This window comes from Perognathus longimembris, chromosome 21, assembly GCF_023159225.1.
Source record: "Perognathus longimembris pacificus isolate PPM17 chromosome 21, ASM2315922v1, whole genome shotgun sequence".
In the NCBI taxonomy this organism is placed as follows: Eukaryota; Metazoa; Chordata; class Mammalia; order Rodentia; family Heteromyidae; genus Perognathus; species Perognathus longimembris.
In genome coordinates, this window is record NC_063181.1 from 26,565,725 (window position 1) to 26,583,352 (window position 17,628).

The 17,628-nt window shown below is 38.1% G+C and overlaps 1 pseudogene; it reads right to left on the reverse strand.

Annotated features, from left to right (window-relative positions):
- Positions 1-8,720: 8,720 nt before the first annotated feature.
- Positions 8,721-9,973, reverse strand: LOC125339511 (annotated as a pseudogene).
- Positions 9,974-17,628: the final 7,655 nt, after the last annotated feature.

Consider the following 17,628-nt stretch of genomic DNA (forward strand, 5'->3'; position numbering starts at 1 on the left):
AATTTTGTAATTTAGTGTGTGTGTATGTGTGTGTGTGTGTGTGTATGTGTGTGTGTGTGTGTGTGTGTGTGTGTGTGTGTGTTGGTCCTGAGTCTTGAACTCTGGGCCTGAATTCTGGCTGGTACTCTATTACTTGAGGGACAGTTCCACCTTGGTGGTTAACTGAAGATAAAGTATCCCACAGATTTTCTTTCCTGGGCTGGCTTCAAACTGTAATTCTCAGACCTCAGCTTCCTGAGTAGTTAGGATTACAGATATGAGCCATGGGCACACAGCCTTATTTTGAATATTTAAAATTGATAAAAGGAGCAGCTTGTGAATAGTTTGTAAATAAAGGGAGTAATCCTTTGGGGTGATAGGTTTGACTAAGGTACCCAATGTAACAGAACAATGTAAAAACAAATCTGGGGGCTGACCGTATTTTGTTCTAAGAGCACAGATACATTCTACTGACAGTTTCTAAATATGGCAGGCCCACACAACTGTAGAATTCTTATTCTTTTATTACTTAGTAGTTGTCCAAAAAGATTACTATCCTATAAGTCAGGTTATAAGTACAAGGCATCTTGATCTGTTTAATCCCTGGCATTATTCTGTTTTCCCCCTCTTGTCCCTACCCTCAAGTTAGGGTAGTTTAATTTTTATATAATGTATATTGAACACAATGAGTACATTTGTTCACCTTTCATCCCACCAGGTGTATGCCCCCCCCCCAAAAAATTATGAAAATTTATTTTCAGGCCCGCAGCCTGAACTCAAGCTGTTAGGCCACACACATTCTGAAGACTGTAGATAGGAATTCATTCTTGACACCTCAGCCTCTGGGACTTTAGGAGTAGCTGCTTATGGCTACATGACCTTCTCCTACTTGTTCTCTTCTGCGTCTCTGCTTTAAAAAATTATTGTTATTATAAAGGTGGTATACAGAGGGGTTACAGTTATGGAAGTCAGGTAATGACTACCTTTCTTTTTGGATAATGTCACCCCTTCCCTTGCTCTCTCCCATTTTTTCCCTCCCATCCCCACCCACAAGTTGTATAATTCATTTTCAACACAGCGTCTGTCTCTTATGAAAACAGTTGTCATTAGATTTAATGCCCACCCCACATCACAAATGACTTGCTTTTTAGACTAATTACATCTGCAGGGACTTTTTGGCCAAGTAAGTTGTGTCAACCTAAATTAAGTTGTGTCAACCCAAATTAAAATTAGAGAGACATTCCCTAAAGATTCATTTATTTGAGAGAATAGCCTACAATGAAGTCATGAATGCCACAGGAGACCAGAAGGGTATTCAGGAAGGTTTAGTCAAAGGGAAGCTATTAAAGGGCTTAAAAAAAAAAAAAAAAAAACCTAGAGATTTACAGGAAGCCCTTGTGATACAGGGCTTATTGTCCTTGGAGACTTGAGGCCAGAATTGGTGGTAAACCACACTAAAGGTGGTACTGACAGTGTTCGGCTTAGACCCTCCTGCTTTTTTTTGGGGGGGGTACCCCAAATATCTGTCCTCCTGCCTCAGCCTCTTTAGTTTTAGGATTCTACCGCAATATGCTATTGCTGCACTGGAATGAATGTTAAGGGTAAACTTTGTTACAAAAATCTGTGTGCAAGAGGAATGCAAAGCATGGGTGCCTGTAGGACACAAATCTCTCTGTAGGACTCGGGGAAAGTTCTTGAAACGATATTTAGCACAGTCAGGCAGCCAGGTGCCTTTCTATTGATTACTTCCTACTTCACTTTTGTCTGGGTCTTACCAAACTGATTTCATCTTGTTTTCTTCAACTTTCATAGGCTCCACTCATATGTCTCAGGAATTAGAAAGTGGCCATGGCTTTGGGAGGCCACCACCCAACTTGCTATAGGACCTAAAGCTTGGAAGATAAATAATAAAACATTCACCAATTTTTCTTATTTTTTTTTTATATGCCGAGGATCCACTTCAGTGACTTGGGCATGCTTGGCAAATGGGGAAAGGCTGATGAGTTAGTTCTAAACACTAATTAGGTACAAAAAATTCTGGAATGTTTTTGTACAATGCAGATACTATGGGTAACAATAACATAGTCTACATTTCCAGCTGCAAGAATTTGGGCTGCATAATGCTTGAGAAAATAGGCAAGTTTCACCTAATTTAAACTTTACCCAATATACATAGAAATATATATGCATTATTTTTGTTCTTTTGAATCAGTTCAAATAAATAATTTAGAGAATTCACTATTCACTGTGCATACAAGAAACTAAAAATCTAGACAGCCATAGACCTCAACGTGGAATCTTGAAGAATTATGGAAAAAACACTATTAGCAGGACACAGGAGAAATGCTTATTTCTCAATCACCATGATGGTGCGTGGAAGGTGGAATGAGAGACCGAAGAGCTTAAAGAAGTCCAGGAGAAGGATAGTTTTTATCTAAAATAATTTAGATGCTTCAGAAAAAGTTTACCTAAGCAAAAGATCCAACCCCATAAAGTCAGAGAAGAAAAGGCCAGCTTGAATGGGAAGTTTCCTAGAATGGATGCGTATAATTGCACATTGGTATGTGTAAAGATGAGACAGGAAGTAATTAGAGTTCCTCAAACATTAATGTGCAATGAATCATCTGGGGCTCTTGCTGAAGCATTGAGTGATTGCACAGGTGTGGGATGCGACCTGCCCTTCTGCATTTGTCTGTTGTTCTGGGGCTGTGCTGATACAGCTCAACCCCACTGAGGAACACTGACTCAGAACAGTGACTTGAAATCCTACAGGGGTGAAGGGCAAAAGAAAGAAACAGAGATCTCTTTACCTGTTGACCAGAGTGTCGGAAAGCCTTTCTTCCCAAAGGAATGCTGTTAGATAGAAATAAAGGGTTCACACCACACCTGGCTCTTGTGTACTTTTTACTTGCTCATCTCTGGTGGACCCCAGGACCCCACTAAATTGGTCAAGAGGACATGGACTAGATTATAGTTGTAATTTTATGCATTAGTGATTGGGTCAATATCTGCCCATAGAGTATGTCCCCTAGTTCATCGATGGGAGAATATGAATGAAGAATCCACTGTGAAAAGGTAGTAGGTGGATGGAAATAAAGTGTTGGGTTGTTTGAATAAAAATAAATAAATAAAGGGTTCATTATGGCTAGATCTTTTGGAATTTTATTTTAATAAAATTGTAAGAACAAAAAAGCAAGTTATTAATGCTGATCTTCTGACTTTTCTATTCCTGTGTTAACCTTTGAGAATCATGCACGTGTGTGTGTGTGTGTGTGTGTGTGTGTGTGTGTACATGTACGTATGTGTGCCGATCCTAGGTGGGGCTTGAACTCAGGACCTAGTCTCTGTCCCTGACCTTATTTGCTCAAGGCTAGCTAGCACTCTATCACTTGAGCCATAGCTCCACTTACCGCTGTTTGGTGTTTAATTTGGAAATAAGAGTTTCACAGACTTTCTTTCCTAAACTTGCTTTCAATAGTGATCTCCAGATCTCAGCCTCCTGAGTAGCTAGAATTACAGAGGTGAGCCACCAGCAGCTGGATGAGAATAAGAATATTCTAGTGGAACATGGGCTGGGGATATGGCCTAGTGGCAAAGAGTGCTTGCCTCATAGACATGAAGCCCTGGGTTCAATTCCCCAGCACCACATATACAGAAAATGGCTAGAAGTGGCACTGTGGCTCAAGTGGCAGCCCAGGACTGGCAAAACAACAACAACAACAAAAAAAGAATATTCTAGTGGAACAGTATAATAGTACAACAATCTTGAGAAATTATCCTCCCTCTGGGAAACATGGTAAGGTTGTCATGGGCACTGAGATCTATTTAGCTCTTGGAACAGCTAGGTGTAAACAGAATTAGCAAAACTGATGGAAAATATGACTTTGTTCTACAGAGATGGAATGACTTATAGACACAATTTTACAGACTAATAAGAGATCCCCTCAGTTTGTATTTGATTTGATTTTTTCCCTGTATGTACAGACAAAAATTTCTTAGCTATAATTTGCATTTCCCTACCCTAGGACCAAACACATAAAGCATTCCCATTGTAGTACTAGAATATATACTCCTGGAAGATAGAGTAAAAATCTAGCTTGCATTGTATTAAGTAAAATGTGAGGAGTGAAGAATGATTAGTACTGTCTGGAAAACTTTGATTTTTCAGGGTTGCTCTCTGTATGTGGAGGATATAAAATGTGCTCACAAATACATTAACAATTTGAAGGCAGCTATATTTGTTTGTTTTCTTTGTGCTGGTATTTGGGCTTGAACTCAGGGCCTGGGCACTACTTCTTAGCTGGTGCTTTACCACTTGCGCCAGAGCTCCAGTTGCAGCTTTTTTCCTTAGTGGTTAATTGGAGATAAAGGTCTCACAGAAAATTCTGCTCAGGCTAGCTTTGGATCATGATACTCAGATCTCAGCCTTCTGAGTAGATAGAATTGTAGGCATGGGTCACAGTGCCCAGCTGTTTTTATTTTTACTTATTTATCTATTTATTTATTTTTAATGATTTTTAAAATTTTTATTGTTGTTATAAATGGGTTACAGTAACATAAGCCAGGTAAAGAGTACATTTCTTTTTGGACAAGGGCACCTCTTCCTTTACTCTCTCACAGTTTTTCTCTCCCACCTTGCCCACAAGTTATATACTTAATTTTCAACTTAGTGTCCAGTGAATACCTTTGCTATACTTGGTCACCCTTTTCCCCTTCATTTCTGTGCCTCCCCTTACAGGCCTAAAGACATATAAAGAAACAGAATGAAAACAAAACAAAACAAAACAGTAAAACAACCAAAAAATCCCCTCATTTTCATTTCCTAGAGTTCATTTCAATAAATATTATTTTGTGTGATCAGATACATATAGGCATTTGCCCTTCTGTTCTTCTCCTAAGAATATCCTCCATTGGTTTCACTGTGTGTAAATGCTTAGAGACCTGTATAATTTGTTATGTCCCAGTATTTTAGAAAACATGCACCATTTGTCTCTTTTAGCTTGGCTTACCGTACTTAATCATGGTTTGTTCTAGATCCATCCATTTATTTCCCTGTGCTTTTATTTTTACTGACTCCTAGTAATAGGATAGAAAATTTGGATTGACTACATGAAATTCTACCACCTGGAGATAAACCATTGTTGTTCACATTTTATTATATTTTCTTTCAACTTATTCATATATGCTTATAGATGATTTATCTTAAACTTAAATTGGAATGAGAATATTTAGTATTTTATTTCCTGTTGATTTTATACTATATTTTGAAATAAACATTTTGTGTCAATAGAAATACAAATCATTGAGATATGTGGCTTAAATTGCTAAATCCTATTGGCTATAAGTGGATTATTCAAGCTTTGAGTCAATTCAGTTATGTTGTTTATAAATTTTGGTTATCTGTACATAAGGTAGAGAGTGTAAACTAGTTTCATATATAAATACTTCTTACTGGAAGTGGTAAGAGAGAGAGACCCTATTGTACCTGCGGAATAGGTTATAAATACAATAGTGAGGAAAATACTTGCATTAAAAAGCATTACTAGCTGGGTGCTGGTGTATCACGTCTATAATCCTAGCTACTTAGAAAGCTGAGATCTGAGGACAGGCAATTAATTGTCTTCAATTAATCACCAAAAAAAAAAAAATCACAAAAAACAGAAATGGAGATGTGGCTCAATTAGCCTTGAACACAAAATCTGAGACAGTGCCTAAGCTCTGAGTTCAAGCCCCACCCAGATTTGGCACACACATACAAATACACAATTACCACTCAGTTACTTAAAGTATAGCTGGGCACTGGTGGCTCACACATATAATCCTAGGTATTCAGGAGGCTGAGATCGGATAATGATGGTTCAAATCTAGCCCAGGCAGGAAAGTCCATGATTCTTTTATCTCTAATTAATGGCTCAAGTAACAGAGCACCAGCTTTGAGCAAAAAGACTTAGTATAATGCCCTGAGTTCAAGCCGCAACACACACACACACACACACACACACACACACACACACACACAGTGTATTAAGTTAAGCTCCAGTGGCTCTTACCTGAAAATCTTCTCTACACAGCAGACTAAGATCTGATGACTGAAGTTTGAAACCAGCCTGGATAGGAAAATTCATGAGATACTTATTGTCAATTAATTATCAAAAAGCCAAAAGTAGAGTTGTGGCTCAAAGTAGTAGAATGCCAGCCTTGAGCACAAAAGTTTTGGCACAATGCTCAGGTCCTGAGTTCAAGCCCAAGGATCCTCAATGAATGAATGAATAAATAAATGGAAGAAAAATGTCTATTAAAATACCAAATTCAGCTTGAAGAAGTCTACAAGGGAAGATTGTTTGGTGGGCCTACTGTCAATGCACACTTTACTTCAGAGCCACATTGCCCAACATATTACCCAGTACCCTCCTGTGGCTATTTGAATTTAAAGCCATTAAAATAAAGTGAAATGATAGCCAGGTGCTGGTGGCTCATACCTGTTATCCTTAGTCACGCAGGAGGCTGAGATCTGTGGATCACACAGTTCAAAGCCAGCTTGGGCAACATGAAACTCCTTTCTCTAATTAACCACAAAAAGCTGGAAGTGATCTGGGTATTGATGGCTTATTTCTGCAATCCTAGCTGAGATTTGAGTATCTCCAGCCCAGACAAGAAAGCCCAAGAGACTCTTGTCTCCAGTAAACTACTCAGAAAAGCCAGAAATGGTGCTGTGGCTCAAATGATAGAACGTTAGCCTGGAACAAAGAATCTCAAAGACAGTACCCAGGCCCTCAGTTCAAGCCCCAAATTGGCATATACAAAAACACAAATGTTGCAGACCCTGGGGTAGCAGGAGCTGGCAAGGTATGAGCAAAGGCTCCACCTCCATTGACTCCAACCTTCAGAGCTGCAAGTACTTTCCCTTTTCTTCAGTCTCTGAGGTTCCAGGAGCTGGCAGGGTGTGAGCAAAGGCTCCACCGCCATTGACTCCAACCCTAGGGCTACAAATATTTGCCCTTTTGTTTTGGGGAAGTGCTTCTTTCAGCTTCTGGGTCTGGGGGCTCATCTGGGGAGGCTTGGTAGACAGGGATTGATTGAAATAGAATGAGGAAGGATGCCTGCTGTCTGCACTTCCCCCCTCCCCCCAATGGGTCCTAGGACATTATGCAAACTTGTAACAAACATAGACGGTGTATGTCTCCTTCATCATCAATCCCCTTGCCCCTTGGAACCCCTGTTTGTGCTGTGGCTGGCCCGCAGCACGCGCGCACACACATACACAACTATGAGTAGTGGGGATGAGATCTTTTTAATATCTAAGAGGAATTTAAAAATAGAATGACAAAATTATCTATGTCAGTAAAAAATTTTAAAGTTCTCAAATCATAAAATATGTAAGAATTAGCCAGTAGTGTGAAAATTTTACAGGGAAGTTCATAGTTAACTTTATTTAGAAGATCTTAAAAATCTAAAGACAAAATTACGTTCCTAAACAGAGCATTTGCTATAGGACAAATACCAATTCTCATCTAATTTGTAAAGTTATTCCAAACATAATCCCTTCAGGAATTTCTTGGAACATACAAATGGGTCTCAAGTATATATGGAATAATAAATGAGTGAAAAGAGCCAATAAAAACTATCTAAAAGAAAAATAAGATGGGAAGTTCCTGCCAGACAAATACAATAAATTATTCAATAAAGTAGCTGAGAGAGTTGGCTATGAATTAAGGAATAAATTGTATAACTTCACCTAGTATTAAATCCCAGATGGAGTAACGTCAGATGTACAAACAAATTATTGCAGCAGTGTTAAAGAGACTGCATGAGTCCTATAATTTTGAAAAAGAAAAAGCAACATTTAAGTCCTAGATCTCATTAAATACATGCCGATATATTTTTGTCCAGGAAGACTTAATGCTTTAAAATTTTATTCATAAGTCTGTAAAATGAGATTGAAATATTTTAAACTATACAAAATTACAGGGGAATGGCAAATTAAGGAAAGGGTTCTGGTAATAGGAGTGTATATAAAGAGCTCTAACAAACCAATAAGGAAAAGATAGAGTCCAATACAAAGTGAAAAAAAATTTTCATAGGTATTTTCCATAGTATAGATTAAAAATATGGGGGCTGGGGATATGGCCTAGTGGCAAGAGAGCTTGCCTCGTATACATGAGGCCCTGGGTTCGATTCCCCAGCACCACATATACAGAAAATGGCCAGAAGTGGCGCTGTGGCTTAAGTGGCAGAGTGCTAGCCTTGAGCAAAAGGAAGCCAGGGACAGTGCTCAGGCCCTGAGTCTAAGGCCCAGGACTGGCCAAAAAAAAAAATTAAAAAAAAATGCAATACATATGCATTGACCTCCAGTAATAATGTATGGTATACAAGTTAAAGTACTAAGAAGAGTACTGTTTGGAGAAGGGGAAAGCGAGCTTGACTGAAATACAGTATGAACATGGAACAGTGTAACAATGGAATCCTCCTCTTCCTTGATGAATATATGCTAATTTTAAAAGAAAAGCATAATTTTTACATATTAAAATATTGGTAATCCCTTGTTTTTACAGTATGAACAAATAGGCCTTCTCATAATCTCATCATGATAGTGTATATGAATACCATTTCTATAAAGAACAACTTGAAAAGCTTCGTAGTGCATTTGTTTTGGCCCATCAAACACATTTATAACTTTTAGCTCATGGAAATAATTAGGCATGTATCATGATTTTTTTAATTGATAAATAACTTTATTTTTTACATATAAAGGCTGAAGAAAATTCTAATGCTATTAAAGAAAACCAAACATGTCAATTGAAAAGTACAGTTCACTGTACTCATTAAATACTATTTATAAAGTTTCTAAAATACAACTTGAAAACATCCAGCATGCTTGTTTAATTTCAGTACAATGGATTCAAGACCAATAATACATGTTACATGCATCAAGGTTAGATTACAAATTATCATAGTCATCATTGTAGTCATCATCACATTTTCTTTTCAACACATTTGATGACTCATTGGTTGTATTTTGTGACACCATGTTAGTGGTCATAAGAATGTTTTTCGAACCAATTAATGACAGATTGATCAGATCATTCTGAACTACTGATGTTGCAGGAATTGATGCTTTTACAGCAGGGGTCTGAGGAGCAGGCATTTGTACTGTAAATCTTTGCCCTGTTAGGGACACTGGAGTCCCCACTTTAGTGGAAATTGACGTTGTGGGGTTGGTGTGCCCAGGGTGGGAGTACTTGTTCTGCTACTGACCGAACAAACACTTAACTGTGGAACCGTTATACTTCCTGCAGGAGTAGATGTCTTTCTTTCTTTTTTCTTTTTTTTTTTGGCAAAGATTTAAGCCTATAATTTGGAGCTGTTAACAATATCTATCAGGTGGCAATCTAGGACCTGAATACGGTTTGATCAATGGAGAACGGGTTTGACTTCTTTGCCTTGTAATATCTAACAGAAAATCTCTTGGAGGAGAAGTGAAAGATTGGTCAGCCCGACACTGGACGGCCAATCGTACATCATCTGCATCAACAGTGGCTTTCTTAGCATGGCTTGACTAAATCTTAGTATCATCTAGAATTGTGGTCACATAACGAAAAGCAAACTCTAACATCTGCTTTATAACTCTTGGCTCATACTCTGTAATCCCCATATCCTTCAGGATTTGTGCCATCACCTGTGCATCTTTCGGCATGCTCTTGGGAGAAGCCATCTTGCCAGACTCCATGATATCCCGGTGATCAGACTTTTTTAGCTAAATCACCCACACTAATATACTTCAGTCCTGATCTTGAGGCAAGTTCTTTGCCTAGTGTGGTTTTTCCAACCCCTGGTGTACTCAGGAGGCTAAGAGCTAAATATCAGGGTTCAAGGCGGGCCAGGGAAGGAAAGCACGTGACTCTTACCTCCAGTTAGCCGGCAAAAAGCCAAAAGTGGAAGTGGGGCTCAAGTGGCAGAGCGCCAGCCGGTGAGTAGGATGTTCAGGCGCCACATAGTTTTCGCCGCGACGATACCAAATGATGATATGTTATATAAAGGGACAATGTCAATAAGACAATGCGTAGGTAAGTTATGAGACATTACATGCCTGATAAGCAGTGGACAAATTATCTGGAGGTAGAGAGCTGGGTAGACAGATGAAACATTACTGTAATGTATTTTAAATGATAAGATCAACTAAGAGGGGGGAAATGGGTTTAGATATACTGACAACTCAGGGTGAAATAATTTACAAGGATCATCACTTTTAATTCTGAGAACCCTGATTGTTTAGTACATAAAAACATTTATTGCAAATATATTTCCTCAGTAAGAATTTGCCTTAAATGCACAATAAGGTAGTAGCCAAAACTCTGGAGGAATAATTTCCTTTCTTTTATGCTTCAGTTATTTTTCAATCTTTAATGAGTTTATAGTCTTTTCATTTTCTTCCTTTTATGGAATTCTCAAGTATCTCAAAAGTGGAGAGAAAAGTAAAATGGATTCTCCTATGCCAACAACATAGTCTCTGAACATTAGCTCCTTGCTTGTCACGTGTCCACTGTGGCTCTGCTTACATCGTCCTCCTGGGAGCCCCAGGAACTCTACCCAAGAATAGTTCAGTGACTAGTTCCAAAGACCGCCAAGCTGCTCTTCTCTGCATCACTTTGCCAATAAAATAAAAGTTCTATTATTTTATTGTCTATGCCTCAAAACTTATTTTAAGCCAGGCACCCATGACTCATGCTTGTAATCCTTGCTACTCAGGAAACTGACATCTAAGGATCAAGGTTCATAGTCAGGTGGGGCAGGAAAGTCGGTGAGACTCTTATGTGTAGTTAATCACAGAGAAAAGCCAGAAATGGCTCAAGTGGTAGAGTGCTAGCCTTGAGCAAAAGATGCTCAGGGAGAGCACCCAGGCCCAGAATTAAAGTCCTGGACCAGGAAACAAACAAAACAGCAAATTTATTTTGCGGGTGTAGATATGGCTGGCCCAACTGGCAGAGTGCTGGTTTAGCAAACAAAAGGACCAGAGTTCGTAATACCACATGAACAAAAAACAAAACAAGGAAAATGGAGGTGTGGCTCAAGTGGCTGCACCTAAGCTCCCAGGCCCTGAAATCAAGGTTCTAGAAAAGCAAGTGCACACACACACACACACACACACACACATACACATACACACTTTAGTTTTGCTCTCATTCTTTGTCTATACAATGGATATAGCACTGACTTTTAATTATTATTTACTTACTAAAGTGCATTTCAGCTGTCAAGTTTTCACTAACAAGTAGTACTGCATTTTTCTTTGCACAATGACCTTTCTATTTCTTTTCCTTTTTCTCTTGTTCTGCATACGTGGATTACATCTTTCAGATCGAGTCCCATGAATGAATAATTGGATATTGATTGATACTGGATATTTTCATGTATGGCAATCTATGCTCTGAATTCCCAGTGGTTTTTCATTTCACACAGTTTGGAGGCTAGTTTTACCAGTTTAAGAGGTAATGGTGTCTGGTCCATCCTGCCTCACTGTTATTCACCAGCTATTACCTTTCATCTTCTCACTCTCTCTGCTGCAGCAAACCCTACCTTATTTCCCTTGTTCCAGTATGTGGTGCCCACAGTTCAATGCAGCCTCTCCCGTGCTATTGCTTTTACCGAGCCTGTCCTTTATAGATTATGCCCTTAGCTCCCTCTCTTGCTTCTTTAACTTAAGTATTCAATAAAAATTTAGCTGGAAAAATTCAAGGTAGAACACCCTGGGTTTATTTTCGTGTTTATTTATTGTAACCAATATATAAAAACATACAAAATGTACATATGAATGAGGTGCTAGGTGCTGCTTGCTTACATATATACATTGTATAATGTGTTAATTACGCTAAACCTATTTATCTCATGAAATATAGAAAGCTAATTCTAAAGTATACATGGAAAAATAGCAAGAAAAGTTTTAAAACAGAAGGGTATTCTATACCAGTTATCAGCCTTGTGAGATAATAAAACAATACAAACAATAATATTAAAATGGAGCTACCACAGAATAAATATTTTAAAAAATGGGTCATCAGTGGGACAGAGAGAATCCACATTCAAGAGTTTAATACCGGAACTGGGGATATGGCCTAGTGGCAAGAGTGCCTGCCTCATATACATGAGGCCCTGGGTTCAATTCCCCAGCACCACATATACAGAAAATGGCCAGAAGTGGCGCTGTGGCTCAAGTGGCAGAGTGCTAGCCTTGAGCAAAAAGAAGCCAGGGACAGTGCTCAGGCCCAGAGTCCAAGCCCCATGACTGGCAAAAAAAAAAAAAAAAAAAAAAAAAAAAAGAGTTTAATACCAATAATGGTGATGTTTCAGTTAAAAGCAAGGAAAGATATTCCTGTCTCCTATCTATATTAAAGTCAATGCCAATGATCATATATTAAAAGAAAACACATATATTAAAAAAAATTTCCTGTCCTGTACTTGGTTTGAATTCAGCATCTCAAACTTGCTGTGCTTGATTTTTGGCCGGGACACTACCACTTAAATCATGTCTCTGACCCTGCTTTTGCTTTTTTGTTTGTTTTTGTTTTTTGTCTACGGTGGCTTTGAGCTATGATCCTCAGGATAGGTAGGATTACTGGTGAGCCACAGTTGCTAGTAGATTATTTTTATATGATTACCTTGTATCATACTCTTCAAAACACATAATAAATCAAATTGATTTAATCTATAAAATAATGAAAACTTTGTATAGGTAAAAAAATAAAGATAAATGATGAATCAAAAACAAATGCACTCAGTAAGACACTGTGTTGAAAATGAACTACACAACTTGTGGGCTAGGATAGGAGTTGGAACATTGGAAGAGTGAGATAGAAGAGGTGACATTGTCCAAAAAGAAATGTACTCATAAGCGGGGCACTGTCACCTGTTATCCTAGCTATTCAGGAGGCTGAGGATCTCCATACAAAACAAGAGTGGCCAGAAAACTCTGTGAGACTCTTTGTTGTTGTTTTTTTTTATAAATTTATTTGTTTATTAATTGAACACAAATTTTTTGACAAGGTGTTGTGCAAAAAGGGTAGTTACATAGTAGGGCAGTGTGTACATTTCTTGTGATATCTTACGTCCTGTTTTTCTATCTCTTCTCTAGGTCTGGTAGACATATATACAATATACAATGTATCAAGAACATGTACAGTAGCCACGTGTCCACACCCAAGAAAGTTTGCCTAGGGCTTTAAATGTAATGTCGATTTTAGACCATATGTCGACAGTGTCTTATATGAACGTACATACATAGCTTTTGAGCTATTGTATTCCCCTGAGAGGTCAATTTTTGACCTTTATATGTTGAGTAATTGTTTGGTTTTAGTTATATACTGTTGGGTCGCTGCCCCAATTCTGTGGGGAATACTATTTGACAAGCAGTTTTTGGTTTTCTGTGAGACTCTTAAGGCCCAGAAAACCATAAGTGCCATGTGGCTCTAAGTGGTAGAGTGCTTGCTAGCCTTGAGTGCAAAAGCTCAGGGACAGAAACCCTGGCATTGAGTTCAAGCTCCAAGACTGACGGGACGGGAAGGGAAGGGAAGGGAAGGGAAGGGAAGGGAAGGGAAGGGAAGAAAGGAAGAAAGGAAGAAAGGAAGAAAGGAAGAAAGGAAGAAAGAAATGTATTCATTACCTGATTCCAGTGAAACAGCAACTCCTCTGTATATCATCTTAGTAAAAACAATAAAACATAAAAAAATACAGACTTCATAATATGGAGAAAAATCTCAATCTCTAAGAGGGTTTTTTTAAGTGAATGGAAAAAACAGGAAATCATGAAGAGCATAGGAGAATTTACAGGAAAAAAATTAAGTCTGGGAATGGAATTAAACTCAAAATATAATAACTGCAAATATTAAGTTATTAAAAAACTCTATATTGGGTGTTCTCATTTGATGGGAAAAAGCAGATGTCCAATATGTCTACACATACATTATCACAACCATCAGCCTACATTGGCATATACCATATTTAGGTGGATTTATAACATACTTTTCGAAATACAAAAATAATTGACAAAGTGATTACTGCATTTGTAGGTGGAAACTAGATATCTAGAGAGACAGAGAATGACTCTGTTTTATATAATTTTTAAACTAATGTCTTTTTCAGCTACTCAGCAAATATTTTAAGTATTTAATAGTAATTATTTATTACGTGTATTTACTAAATACTTGTATAGTTGGTAGATATAAGGTATTCCATACCCTGAAGCTATTATTTTACATATGTATATTATAAAAATGTAAAGCTCATAGCACAAACATAATTTATGTAATATAGATGAATAAATATTTTATTTCTCCCACAAAACTTATAAAATAACTACTTTAACTTTATCTCCTTTTCAAATCTAAAATTTTATTTGTATAATGAAACATTCAAAGTTAATAATTTTACATCCTTTTTAAGTGCAAGTAAGTATATTTTATTATAATTTTTTAATGAGACTGGTAAATCTTAAAGTTAATAAGTTAGACATGAAACAAAAGATGCTAGAGTCTGGGCATTAGAATTAGAAGTTTAAGAATAAAAATTTCAAATTTTGATGTTTAAAAGTTATTACAAGCTGAGTGCTAGTGGCTCACAGGTACAACTTTTTATTTATTTATTTATTTTTTGACCAATCCTGGGCTTGGACTCAAGGCCTGAGCACTGTCTCTGGCTTCTTTGTGCTCAAGGCTAGCACTCTGCCACTTGAGCCAGAGTGCCACTTCTGGCCATTTTCTATATAGGTGGTGCTGGGGAATCGAACCCAAGGCTTCATGTATGGGAGGCAAGCACTCTTGCCACTAGGCCATATTCCCAGCCCCTCACAGGTACAACTTTAACTACTCAGAAGGCTGAGATCTGGAGACTCAAGATTCCAAGCCAGCCCAGACAGAAAAGTCTTTGAGACTGTACCTCCACAATAACCAGAACAGGCCGCACTAGAAGTGTGGTTAGGTGGTAGAGCATTAGCTTGGCAAGAAAGGTGAGCAAGAGCCCCTGAGGAGAAGCAGGAGGAGAGAGAGGATAGGGAGGAGGGAGAAGAATAGGAAGAGATTATTATTCAAGAGGTATAGGGATGTAAAGGATGTAATTGAGGAATACACTTAATATATATGCAGAATTTCATCAGTTCTTTCAATAGATTTTATGAAGCTGAGTAAGTAGGGAGACACTAAGTGAAGTAAGTGGTACAAACACACCCCAAATCCCAATGACCTAATCTTGAGTTTGGAGGTTTCAAGGACAGTCTCAATTATGATCCAAAAACTGTAAAATCTTGCTGACTCTGAAGCAGAATGTAGCAGAATAGAAGAGGACATAAAATGTAGATTTATTTTCTTTGCTGCCTGTTTTCCTCCAAGTGCTTTTTTTTTTTTTTAAGCGGTACTAGAATTTCAACTCAGGTCCTTGCTTATAATAAGCAGGCACTTAAACAAATAATTTTATTGTTATTATTAAGGTGTTGAACAGACAGGTCACCATCACACAAGTCAGGTAATGGCTCTTTTTTCTTTCTTCCTTTCTTTCTTTCTTTCTTTCTTTCTTTCTTTCTTTCTTTCTTTCTTTCTTTCTTTCTTTCTTCTTTCTTTTGGACTATATCACCCCCTTTGTTTGCATTCTAGGCAGGCACTGGAACACTGAGCTATGCCTTCCACCTCCAGATGATTTTGACTTGTGATTAGAAATAGCTCAGAATGACAGTCAATAGCTAGAGGAAAGCAGACGATCTGGGTTTGAAATTCAAGTTCTAGTTTAGCTCACACTCAGGGTAACAATCATTATCACGATGAAACACACAGAAAGACTGAATTTTGAGGCTAATCCCTAGAAAGGCAGCCATTCGGATAAAAGAGTCAATGAGTGGACGAAAGAGGGAAAAAAGAACAAGCAAGAGACAAAGAAAGGGGGAAATGTCGCCTGGTGCTAGAGGCTCACACTTGTAATACTAGCTAATGAAGAAGCTGAGATCTGAGGATGAAAGTTGGAAGGCAGCCTGGGCAGAAAAGCTCATGCGATTTTATTTCCAATTAATCACCAAGTAGCCAGAAGTGAAGCTGGAGATCAAGGGGTAGGGCACTAGACTAATGAGACCTTGAGTTCAAGCATCAGAATATTAAAAAGAGAGAGAGAGAGAGAGAGAGAGAGAGAGAGAGAGAAAGAAAGAAAGAAAGAAAGAAAGAAAGAAAGAAAGAAAGAAAGAAAGAAAGAAAGAAAGAAAGAAAGAAAGAAAAAGAAAGAAAGGAGGGAAGAAAGGAAGGAAGGAAGAGAGAGAGGGAGGGAGGGAGGGAGGGAGGGAAAGAAAGAGAGAAAGAGAAAAGGAAAGAAGGAAAGAAGGAAGGAAAGAAAGAAAGAAAGAAAGAAAGAAAGAAAGAAAAAAGGAAGGAAGGAAGGAAGAAGAAAGAAAGAGAGAGAGGGAGAGAGAAAGGGAGAAAGAAAGGGACAGAGAGAAAGGGAGGGAGGGAGGGAAGGAAGGGAAGGAAGGAAGGAAGGAAGGAAGGAAGGAAGGAAGGAAGGAAAGAAGGAAGGAAGGAAGGAAGGAAGGAAGGAAGGAAGGAAGGAAGGAAGGAAGGAAGGAAGGAAGGAAAGAAGGAAGGAAGGAAGGAAGGAAACTGAGGCTCGAAGAATGGGATTGTAGGTAACTGGGTAAAACAGTGCAGGGTGAAGTGAAGAAGCCAGGAAAGGGGAAAAAGTGAAATGCTGGTTGTGATACTATTTTAGAAGTGTTCTGAGCTAAAAGGCATTTTGTTAGAAGTTATATAAGTAGAGAACAAGACAATACAAGACAATAAAAAGATAAAATAGAATGCAGTTTATTATGATGTCCAGATAGAGATGGCCTAAGAACATTGTTTCACAAACCTCTTGAAGCTTACATCACAGAAGTTATTAAAGTATCTCCAGTTGAATGTGCTTTGTGTTGTATCAGGAGGTTTAAAAAGACTAGGAAAATATTCTATATACCAATCCTGCATTTAATATGATTATTCTCCATGCTCTATTGAAGTAAATTTCCATTTATTTTATTCAGCTAATTGCTCCATTTTCACTTCTGTGACGTCTCCCACAAGAGTAGTTTCCTACTGCTAGAATGCAAAGTATAAGCAGATATAGGCATCTTCGCCTTTTCATTGGAATGGAAATTTGCTTTTTGTGAAAACTAGATTAGATGGGCAGATGAATTCTGTTATGTTAAGCCATAAGGAAGTGAAAGGAACATAGAACTTTTAAGTGACTTTCTGTTTGGTAAAATCTACATGAGAGAGATTGTGGTGAAGCTCCTTTTGGAAGCACCATAAGGACATTCGATCTGTTCTTTGGCTTTTCAGCCCTTGGGAACTTGGGGGGCATTATTGGGCATCTATGAAGGTCAATTAATGTAGCATTTATGTACTGCTAACTCCAAGAATCAAATCTGTTGATAAGAGAGGTTATACTTGCTAAGTTATACTTGAGGATTGTCAGAGATAGGCAACTAGGTTGCTTGTTTATTCTATGTATGCAATCAAACCAGCTAGCTATAGTGACAAGACTGATGTCTCATGAATATATGTGGAGGAAAAGCTAGCTTACATCGTTCCTGAATGGAATGGATATTAACTTTCTGTTTGAAAGACGGAGCCTTATGTTAATTGGGGA